Genomic DNA, 9,878 nt, shown 5'->3' on the forward strand with positions numbered 1-9,878 from the left:
ACACAACCCCGGAAAACTTATCGGTTGAATGTCGCCATGGATACGTTGTAAATATCTCAAATTTTGCAGCACTAAACACAGACAACCTGTATACACCAGTGACTGTTGGCGGTATATTTGATAGCATTATTTTGCTTTGACCATGTTGCGAACCCCAATGACACTGTGTATACAATGTTGGTAATCTGCGCGGAGTTAACCCGGGGGGCGCAATTTTAACCAGACTAGTTTTGTTAACGATATCAGGAATTCCACTTACGATATCTTCTTGTGTTTTCTTAACTGTATCCAATGTTTTGTTATATCAAAAAGTTTTATGTCGGCCGTGAGCGGAGTACCAAAGAATTCCTCTGCGGTTTCATTAATTTTTCTAAAGTTTGTACGGAGATTTGTGAACGTGTTTACGTGAACGTCATACTCGGCCCGCAACGTGGATAATTTACCATCAACGCTGCTGTAGTTAACGTCAACATGTTTTTTTTGTCTTCATCAGGTATGGATCTGTTACGGCTACTATTTTATTTCCGTTCATGCTGAGTGCACCTGTCATTGTATCGCCAGTTTATTTTACACGATTAGCAACACTCGCTGTGATTTTATCGTTGATGGTTGTAAATGATATACTTGAGTCTCTGATTTTTCCGCTGTCAGTAAACACAGGGATGTTATCGGTGACCGCACCAGGAACACGTCTAACTATGTCATTCCATTTGATATTGCTGATTTTTATCACACCATATTGGTCATGAAAAACAACAACTTCATGAGATCGCCGATTTCATCTCTAGTTGCATATTTTGATAAATCAATATCACCTTGCTGCTTACTAATATCACTACGAAGTCTTTCGTAAATATCTACCATTATTCTTCTTCGTTTTTTCTTCTTAAAATTATAGATTTCCAACGCTGACGACTTTGCCATCCACTTGTATAATCATGCACAACTTTGTGAGGTGGTAATGATGATTTTGATATAGACTCGAGCACATTAATTGCTTCACAGCCACATAATGGTGGATCGGTTAATTTTTGGATGTCTTAGACCTTTTCCTATCTATATAAGTTCCTGGAAGTCTCAGACCTGCTCCCTTTTTTTATGTCCTCGCCCTGTCGCTTTCTTTAACGCCATTCCAGCAGCAGTTCCAACAGCACCTAACGCAGCTGCTTTCGCAACAGCTGGGGCAGCAGCAGCTATCAACGCTGGGATTGCTGCGAGAAGTGGAGAGATTCCTCCGGTTTTAACTGCGTCGCTGATAGCTCCGGCGGAAAGTTGAAATCGCAACCCAGTGTTGGATTGTTTGGCCTTATCGATATGTTTAATCTGACGTTTTGTCAGGGACAGTTTATTTTCGCCACCTGTGATTTGATTATATTTTAACGTTATTGTTGTTCCGGTTTTTTTCACGCGGAATGTAATTTCTTGATCTGACCAGGAGTCAAAGTGACATTAACCTGACTATTTGACATTTTTATAATTAACGCGATTGGTCTAATTGTCTACATGTTTTCCACTGGTGCATCGACGACTTGCATTCGGCCACCAGCGCCTTCAAGTAACATTGATCTATCGCTGAGTATAACTGCAATTGCTCTGCCACCGCCGGCAGGAATATCGGTTAAATTACTTCGAATGATTACATCGACAACAGTTTGCCTAACTAAATCAAGATGTTCCAGCGATAAGTAATAAATCGGGTATAAATTTGTAAAAATCAAACGGTGATATCTGAAGCCCAGTGTCAATATTTTGATCACGCCCCAAATAAGACATTAATCGGTAGTGTGGGCGTGAAATGTCGTGATCGGTAAACTTTATTATTATGTCTTCGGATGGTTCTTGATGGCCGTTTATCCTCAACGAGACATTAGTAGTTCCGAATGTGTAAAACGCCATTGAATTTCCTTCTTGGTTATTTTTTCTGTTAGCTTGTTGAAATGCGATAAATATATGCCTGGGTGCTGAAATTCCTCGTTGTGTTGTTAATTGCCATGTAAATTCCTGCATGTTGACCGCGATTCTATCTGTGCTCATTGACAACTATGATAATGCTGATTTACAACCTTTTTCCATGAAAGCAAGTAATCGCTGTTCTACATCGATCGATGGAGTTAATGTTGGCATCCATAATTGTAGTTTTATTAGTACTACTTTACCTGGGTCTAATGCTGGATCTCGCCATATTGCATCATTGCTACTACCTTTTCTAACAAGTGATACTTCATGTCTGACGCCAAAATATAACTTTTCGGACGTCTCTGCAAAATCCAAAAATATGAGACAATGGAATCGTGCATGAAAACTTTCTCTCCTTACCTTTTAGCATAAATTTACATGTTGCAAAACCCAAGTTGTAATGGGTATTCATTGATGTAACCACAGGTGTTTCTGCGATCCCAGCTGCATTTCTTACATTATCTATGGTTACATGTTTGTGATCTGGTTGATCAGTTGTGTCTTTGGCAAACATCAACGCGAGACCGGACGGTCTTGTGTAGTCATCGGAATATCTTACAAGGCCAAGGATTGTTGTAGCGACGTCGACATCATCATGACATAATTCAATTTCTTTCCCATCAATAGAGTATGTAGCTTTGCTAAATAGTGTCATTACACCGTTATTAACAAAACCAATTTTATCATCGAGTGCGTAATTAGTATTATCTGTTTTTGTGATTCGCCCAGTAATTTCAATGTATGCTTCAGCGGGTAAAAAATATATACTTGTATCATGAACTTGTAAGTCAATTTTTCTTTGTTTGTCGGGTGAACGCTCAGTGTAAGAGAAATGTTGGTAATTGCGCACAGACCCATCTATTTTGACTAGTGCGTCCATGTCAAATGCTGTATCAGATACACGCGTAAACATATTTATTTTAATTACCATGGTTTAATACGAAGTCCACTTCCTGCTATCAAATTCGAAGCTATATTTTTTTCTATTTGTTCGTTAGACAATTCTGCTAATTTTTTATTTGCAGCTTGATCTATTACTTTACTGATAGCTGCCGGCATAGCTTCGGTGCTCGGTAATTTTACTGGTTGAGGTTTTCTGCGTACTAATCGTGTTAATCTGTCTTTGATCGTCGAGAATGCTTTCCCGACAGCGCCAACGATTGCACTTGGTGCTTTCTCACGAACAACATCCATGGCTTTCATTGATAATTGTTTTGCAATTGGACCTATCTTTGGTGCTATCCTTGTAAACAATCCCTGAATAACACTGCTGAATCCATCTCCGTAGTATGTTGTATAAACAGGATATCGTGAGTTTATTACTCTAACCATTCGGACTTTGCGTTGAGAGTCATGTACTGTCATCTTATTTGGTAGTTATTAGTCTAACAATTAGTCACTTTAGTATTCGTCCACGATTTCATCAACAAGTTTCCAGTAAATATTAATATCCATGATTCCACCTTGAAATAATCGTTGGCAAATATCAGCAGCTTCATTAATTATTTCCGGAGAATTATTTCCAGCACGTACTCCTCCTATGAGAACTTCTAACCGTTGCACATCTCCGAGAATATTATTAGTACCAGTGATAGGACCACATCCAGTAAAACCACTTCCGGTTACACCTTCAGGTAATGGTTGTCTCCGTGGTCGAAATCGCTGTTTTGGCGTTGAAATACCCTTTTTTTTATTTCATTAACTTTTTAATAAAATAATAATAATAATAATAATAATAATAATAATAATAATAATAATAATGAGGACTTTGTATAGCGCCTAATCTTTAGAAGCTCTAAGCGCTTTACAACATTAGACAATACCTATATGATAAAAAACATAATGATATGATTACAAAAAACAAACACCATGAAATTAGAAAACATTAGAAAAACATGCTGAGAATATTTCAGGTAGGAAACATTATTAGGTCTTTAAGTTTGTTCTTGCAGTCGAAATAAGTGAGCTTTGAGAGCCCTCTTGAATGTGATCACTGTGTCTTTGTGTCTAAGTTCAGTGGGCAATTCATTCATCGTTGCTGGGCCCTGGTATGCAAATGAACGCTGTCCATATGACTTTGTTTTCATAGTGGGAATAATGAGTATACGATTGTCAGAAGAGGAGCGTAAGTATCTTGCTGGTGTGTACACATGGGTGAGGTATGATATGTATGTTGGACTAGAGTCCGACAGTGAAACGTAGCACAGAGAACAAATTTTGTGCTTGATTATGGATCGAATGGATAGCCAGTGTAAGGTACAGATCAGCAGGGAGGTGTGCTCTGATCGTGGTACTCTAAGTATGATCCGAGCAGCTGTGTTTTGAACTTTTTGAAGTTTCTGGAACAGATATTGAGATGAACCAGACATAATTGAGTTACAATAGTCCAGTCTTGAAAGTACTAATGAACACACAAGTGTTTTAGTGGCATCAACTGAAAGATATTTGGGAATTGAGCTGATGCGTCTCAGCTCAAGATATGCAGCCTTGCATATGTTCATGACATGTTGGTGCAGTGTGAGAGTACTGTCCAGAGTAACACCTAGGTTTCGTACTGATTGTGTGAATTTAATGTTGGTGCTGCTGATATTTATTGTTCGAGGTAAAGGATGTGAATGAGAAAGTCTTTGTGTTGTGATCAGAATGTCCTCAGTTTTATCATCATATTCGCGCTTATATTGTTTTACTGATTTGTGAAATATCCTTATACTCACGAAATACCCTAGTGGTCCACTCGTGTTCTGGAGTGTTATAAAATTCTGGCTATAGAAGCTGATGCCGTAGTTGATACCCACTTACAGCAACAGCAGCAGGATCAGCAATAATTTGCTTATAACCCTGCTGAGTAAAATATTTAGTTTTTCATTTTGGTTTAGATAGATCATCGACAATATTTTTAATATCCTCGATTTCAGCACGTGTTTTATCGGCAGATTCCATAGCTTTGCTCATTTGTTTTGGTAATGTTTCGATAACCTTCTGTGATGCTGTTGTAGCCTCAGTGATCATTTTGGGTGGTTCAACAATTGGTTTAAATAATTGTTCTGTAGCTGTAGTAAATTCAGCTTGAGCTCCCTGACGTGCTTGTAATTTATGTCTGACAGCATCTTTTAAAGGCATGTACTTTTTGAGTGTTTCTAGTCGCTCTCGTGCTAATCTATATGGTTCTCTGATGTTTGCCATTATTGATATAATAATGATTTAATTTATAGCAGCAACGAGGACGCTGTCTCCAACTTGGCACCGACGTGATCGCGTATTTTCCTGCGATTTTTCGCGATCAGCGATAGGCTGGGTAAGTCAAATTAGAATTTGACAGGGTTGTCTCATCGCGATTTTGTTTTGTTGTTTTTTTTTTGTGATTTTTCAGGAAGGCTCATTGTGCGAAACGGAGAGTGAATCAGTTAGAGGTTGTTCACCCTCCCTGCTGCTACAACTATTTTGAATTGCATCAAGCTATTTAGTAAACATTGTTTTTCAAAATATTCATCCAAGGAAAGGGTTTGCATTTACACTGTGAGCACCACATGCTGTCAAAAATGGCCTTCGGATGTGAAAAATGCATGTATAAAATAGGGGTTGGGGTACATAAACTTCTTCTGCTATGAACCGCCATTGACTTCTTTGGTCAAGTGGATAATATTCTTATGCTTTGTTTTAATATAGGTATCTAAAAATATGGGCCTTTTTGACCTCACTTGTGTATTTGATTGTTTATGATTTTTTTTATACTAGGTCGCTGATTGCGACATTAAATTTGACATAAAATCTGGCCCCTGCCCCCAAAGCATATTTCAACGACAATTCCTGACAAACGAATATTCATTTCACACAAAGCCAGCCAGGCTTAACTAACCAAGCAAATTAGGTCAAAATAACACTAGTACATGGATTTGCGCGCGGTTACTGTGTACTTGTATTACCCAAGGCAATATTTTGATATCTTTCATTGTCATGAATGAGGTGAAATACTATACCTGTATTTTTCAACGCTATTACGTCAAACTGTTATACAATGTTTTTCAGACATATTAATAATGGCGATCTTATTTGTTGAAAATTTAATGTTTCATAATACTAGAACCATTGGAACCATCCTCCAGTCAAGATTTAAGGAATTACATGTATAAATATCAACATTTCCTGAAAGCTGATTGACAAACTAATGTCGTGGGCAGCCGTGGTGTCTTAGCGGTAGTGGGCCAGATTTTTTATCAAAGGGGTGTGCGTTCGTACGCCATGGTGCGTACCTGGAAAAGGCACATTAATGCAATTGTCTCGCTGTAAACTAACATTCGTATACTGATGTGCCGTCAAACACCAAACCAAACCGACTACTATCATCGGTCACAAAAACTAACAATACACAATTATATGCATGTTTAGTTAGCAGATACTGTTTATCACAGAATCTTTGGGGTCCCGGGATGCCAAGTGGTCTAAAGCGATCGCCTTAACCGATCACTCCCATCTCATCTCTGTCCACTTGGATTCGAGTCTGAAGTCTCAGGCTCGGCCGATGTGACTATGTGAGAAAGCTTGCAAGAAGCTTCTCGTAGGTCGGTGATTCTTAACGTGGTTTTCTCGGGTTCTCCCTCCTCAAGTTACAGTGACCGCCATGTTCGCCTGTTGTGCGTTGAAAATGTTAAACCCACAACAACAGCAACAACAAACCTTCATAGGAATAAAAATTGTTATGATTTTGAATACCAAACAGCTATTCGTTAAAATTATTTCATCAAAAGAAATATCACGTAATATATTTAGTCCATTGCGAATTGAGGCCGCTAACACGTTAACTGCGCTCAATTTTGCGGAAATGTAATACCATATATATATATATATATATATATATATATATATATATATATATATATATATATATATATATATATATAGTTTCTTGTTTCAAACACAGATCGCTCCGATGTCGTAGTGGTTAGATCGTCCGTCTCAGATGCGGGAGGTCGTGCGTTCGTACGCCATGGTGCGTACCTGGAAAAGGCACATTAATGCAATTGTCTCGCTGTAAACTAACATTCGTATACTGATGTGCCGTCAAACACCAAACCAAACCGACTACTATCATCGGTCACAAAAACTAACAATACACAATTATATGCATGTTTAGTTAGTAGATACTGTTTATCACAGATACTGTTTACCCCAGCGAGTCATACCAAAGACTTACAAAAATGGTACTAACAGCTGCCTCGATTGTCTCTCAGCATTAAGAGGTTAGTGTTAGGACTAGTCGGCCTGGTTTTAGGCTAATGTGACTGGGTGGGACATCATGCTACATGTCTGCGACATGATGTCCCTGTGCTAGGCATCGCTATAAACTGCCACACTGCAGACATCATAGCTATATGACTAAAGAAATTGTTAAAGCTACGTTAATAATCAAAATCACACACACACACGCACACACACTTTCAAACACAGATATGGTTAATCCTTTCAAGCGTTTATGAACAAAAATAGATGTAGCGGATGTTGGCTTACTGCGAAAAGCAATCAATTGTGCAATCAAATTGTAGAAACACTGGTTAGTAGCTGAGAGCATTTTACTCGGTGTTGGGCCGATATGAGCAATACCCGATTCGTGTCTTTAAAAGGACTTAAATTTATCTTGCTGATGTTGAATGGTTAAATTGAAGCAGACAAGATTTCGCTTTTAGAACAATTATTTCCACTTTCGAAGAATATACAGTTGAAAACGCCTTTTTACTAAATGGGAGTCAGTAACGAGTACTTATTTAAGCAATGGCGTTCGAAGACAGCGGACTGACTACCATTTGCCTGCCAGGAATTGCTTATTCGCAATAAATTGCTGATCGTTGTACCACTTGTCACTGGGTACTCACAGTAAAGGATCAGAACCTGATAAAGGGTCAGAAATACATCAGGCATATTTCTGCTTTCCGCGTTTATTTTGTTGTTTTATTTTTTTTTGTATGCTTTTTTTATATTTTTTTTTGTTAAATTTTTTTTACCGGCAATGGTGGGGGTGCGGATAAAACTAAAACGACTCAACTGGGATGTTAAAATACGGAAAGCAAAGCAGGCAAGAAACACGTGACATCTTGGCAGCATATAGTTTCTCTAGGATTTCCATGCTTGCATGTAAAAACCTAATCCAGCTGGTTACGTTAGAGTCAGTGGAGATGACGGAAAATTGTATTGGCTATCTGACGGTATGAACGATTAGGGAAATATATGCTTACGGCTTGAAATAAGGACATAAATTGCGGGTTTTCATGTTAACCGCAAATAGATTTACCATATTTCTAAAACATACCCGCGCTACAAATGCTTGCGAAAAGAGATGATGCAATGACAGGGCGTAATTTGGTAGGTAATTATAGAATCATTACATACATACATACATACATACGAACATGGATGCATGTATGCACGCACGCACGCACGCACGCAGACATACATACATACATACGTGCATGCATGCACGCACGCACGCACACATACATATATACACACTCACGTATGTACGCACGTTCGCACGTACATACATACATACATACATACATGCGTGCATGCATGGATGCATACTTACATATATACACACACGCAAGCACGCACGCACACACGCACCCCCCACACATACATATATACATACATGCATACATACATACGTGCATGCACGCACGCACGCACACATACATATATACACACGTACGTACGCACGTTCGCACTTACATACATACATACATACATACATACATACATACATACATAAATACATACAAACATACATACATGCGTACATGCATACTTACATACATACACACACGCAAGCACGCATACATACATACATACATACATACATACGTACAATATACATACATACATACGAACATGGATGCATGTATGCACGCACGCACGCAGACATACATACATACATACATACGTGCATGCATGCACGCACGCACGCACACATACATATATACACACTCACGTATGTACGCACGTTCGCACGTACATACATACATACATGCGTGCATGCATGGATGCATACTTACATACATACACACACGCAAGCACGCACGCACGCACACACACACATACATACATACATGCATGCATACATACATACATACGAACATGGATGCATGTGTGCACGCACGCACGCAGACGTACATACATACATACATACATACATGCATACATATATACATACATACACATATACATACATACGTGCATGCATGCACGCACGCACGCACATATACATATATACACACTCACGTATGTACGCACGTTCGCACATACATACATACATACGTACATGCGTGCATGCATGGATGCATACTTACATACATACACACACGCAAGCACGCACGCACGCATACATACATACATATATACATACATGCATACGAACATGGATGTATGTGTGCACGCACGCAAGCACGCAGACATACATGCATACATACATACATACATACATACATACATACATACACATACGTACGTACATGCATACGTACGTACTCACGCTAGCACGCACGTACACAAAAATACATACATACGTACATTTATGCATACATACATGCATGCTTACATACATACATACACACAAGCACTCACGCACGCATACATACATACGTACGTATATACATACACACAAACACATACATACACACACATACATACATACATACATACATACATACATACATACATACATACATACATACATACATACATACATATAAGATGGCGAAGATTAATATATATTGCCGATAATTATAGGACGGTACAGCTATGACGTCAGACGTGAATTAAGCGTTTTCACCAATAGTTAAAGAAGATAATACTCAGATTAACTATGTCGACGAACACAAAACGATTTAACGATTGTAACTCTAAGCACGGACAAAAGCCCCTTTCTTTTGAAT

This window comes from Sinohyriopsis cumingii, chromosome 13 (genome assembly GCF_028554795.1).
Source record: "Sinohyriopsis cumingii isolate HCF-2022 chromosome 13, ASM2855479v2, whole genome shotgun sequence".
Classification (NCBI taxonomy): domain Eukaryota; kingdom Metazoa; phylum Mollusca; class Bivalvia; order Unionida; family Unionidae; genus Sinohyriopsis; species Sinohyriopsis cumingii.